Consider the following 2,204-nt stretch of genomic DNA (forward strand, 5'->3'; position numbering starts at 1 on the left):
TTTAAAGGTACAATTGGAACCTGGCTCGATGGCTCATCCTGTAATCCCGCGCCTTGGGAGGCTGAGGTGAGTGGATTGTCTGAGCCCACGGGTTCAAGACCTGCCTGGGCAACTTGGTGAGACCTCATCTCTACAATAAATCAAAAATTAGCCGGGCGTGGTAGAGTGCGCCTGTAGTTCCAGCTACTTGGAAGGCTGAGGCGGAAGGATCGCTGGAGCCCAGCAGGTCGAGGCTGCAATGGCCGGGAGCGGCCACTGCACCCCAGTCTGGGCGACAGAGTGAGTCTCCAACTCAAAAAAAGAGAAAAAAAAAAGGTACAATTGGCCACAATATAAACAATATAACAACATTTATAACAGTATAAGATAACACAAGAATAAAAAGAATACAAATATGCCGGGTGTGGTGGTTTATACCTGTGATCCCAGCACTTTGGGAGGCAGAGGCGAGAGGATAGCCTGAGCCCAGGGGTTCAAGACCAGCCCAGGCAACTTGGCAAGTCCTCGTCTCTATGATAAATCAAAAAAGCCTCTTTTCTATGATAAATCAAAAAATGGTGGCGCACGCCTTGTGGTCCCAGCTACTTGGAAGGCTCAGGCAGAAGGATCACCTGAGCCCAGCAGATCGAGGCTTCAGTGGCTGTGAGATGCCACTGCACTCCAGCCTGGGTGACCAAGTGAGACTGACTCAAAAAAAAAGGAAAGAAACAAATAAAATATGTAGTGTAATTATATGGCATTTACATTGTATTAAGCATTGCAAATAATCTAGAGATGCTTTAAAGTACAGTATAACAGAGTATCGCATAGTTTATATGCAAATATTATGCTATTTTATGCTAGGGGCTTGAATATCCTCAGATTTTGGTGTGGGGCAGTTTACTGGAACCAATTCTGAGGATACCAAGGGACAACTGTATACCTCATTTTATGTAACAGGCATTTCCTGGAGGATTCTCAAAATCAAATGCTTGCATTATTTATTTATTTATTGAGTTGGAGTCTCACTCTGTTGCCCAGGCTGGAATGCAGTGGGACACTCACAGCCACCCCAGCTTCCACCTCGGCCTTTCAAGTAGCTGAAACTATAGGCATGTGCTACCACACCTGGCTAATTATTTTTGGATTTATTATAGAGACGAGGTCTCACCAAGTTGCCAGGACTGATCTGGAACCCATGGGCTCAGGCAATCAACTTATTGCAGCATCCCAAAGTACTGAGATCACAGGCTGAGCCACCGAGCCCGGCCTATTTATTTATTTTTGAGTCAGGGTCTCACTGTTTCACCCAGCCTTGAGTGTAGTGGCACAAGCACCGCTCACTGCAGCCTCGACCTCCTGGGCTCGGGCAATCCTTCCAACTTAGCCTCCTGAGTAGCCTGGACCACAGGCATATACCAATTTTTTGATTTTTCTTGCAGAGATGAAGCCTTACTGTTGCCTAGACTAGTCTCAAACTCCTGAGCTCGAGCATTCCTCCCACCTTGGCCTTCCATCATGCCTGGCTGTAATGCTTGCATTATTGTCCTGAATTATTAAAAAATTATCTTGTGAAAAGGTATCATTTAAAAAGATTGGATTTCCTGAGTGGTTGCACCATCACTTTCATCTGAAATGAACTTGCACATGTGAATCGTCAGATGCAGAGCTTCCATTGTAATCTTTCCTTATTATGTAATTGCTGGAGTCAGGATTTCCTGAAGAAGAGACGAAGTCAGTGAAAGAGAGAAACACTTGGACACCTGACTCTGTTGTGAGCAGGACAGATGCCATTTATTATTAGTTCACATCTAGATTATATACTTTTTTTTACAAAGAAGTAGTCTTTGAAAATTCTTGGCATCAGACACAATTAGTAACCTTGCTTAAGACAAAGAACAGAGCAAGTAACTCATATGTGATGTTTTTCATAAAGCTACTCTGACGTGAATTCCCTCATGTACAGATATCTTTTTTAAAGATATCACTGTCTTGCGGTCTACAAAGCATCACGTTTTGCCCTAAAGCATAACTCCTACTTTGTTCCCTTAATTTTTAGCTGTTATCTATCTTCTTGACCACTTTGTATATTCCAACTCCTTAAATTCTTAAAAGACCCATTTTTCAAGGCTATTCTACAATGGTTATTTATTCTTACAAAGAACATGTGTCTTAAGCCTTTTCTATAATTATTTTCTATCCTTAAAGCCTATTAACTCATTGCT

This window comes from Carlito syrichta, unplaced genomic scaffold, assembly GCF_000164805.1.
Source record: "Carlito syrichta isolate Samal-C Ts95f unplaced genomic scaffold, Tarsius_syrichta-2.0.1 Scaffold315817, whole genome shotgun sequence".
Lineage (NCBI taxonomy): Eukaryota > Metazoa > Chordata > Mammalia > Primates > Tarsiidae > Carlito > Carlito syrichta.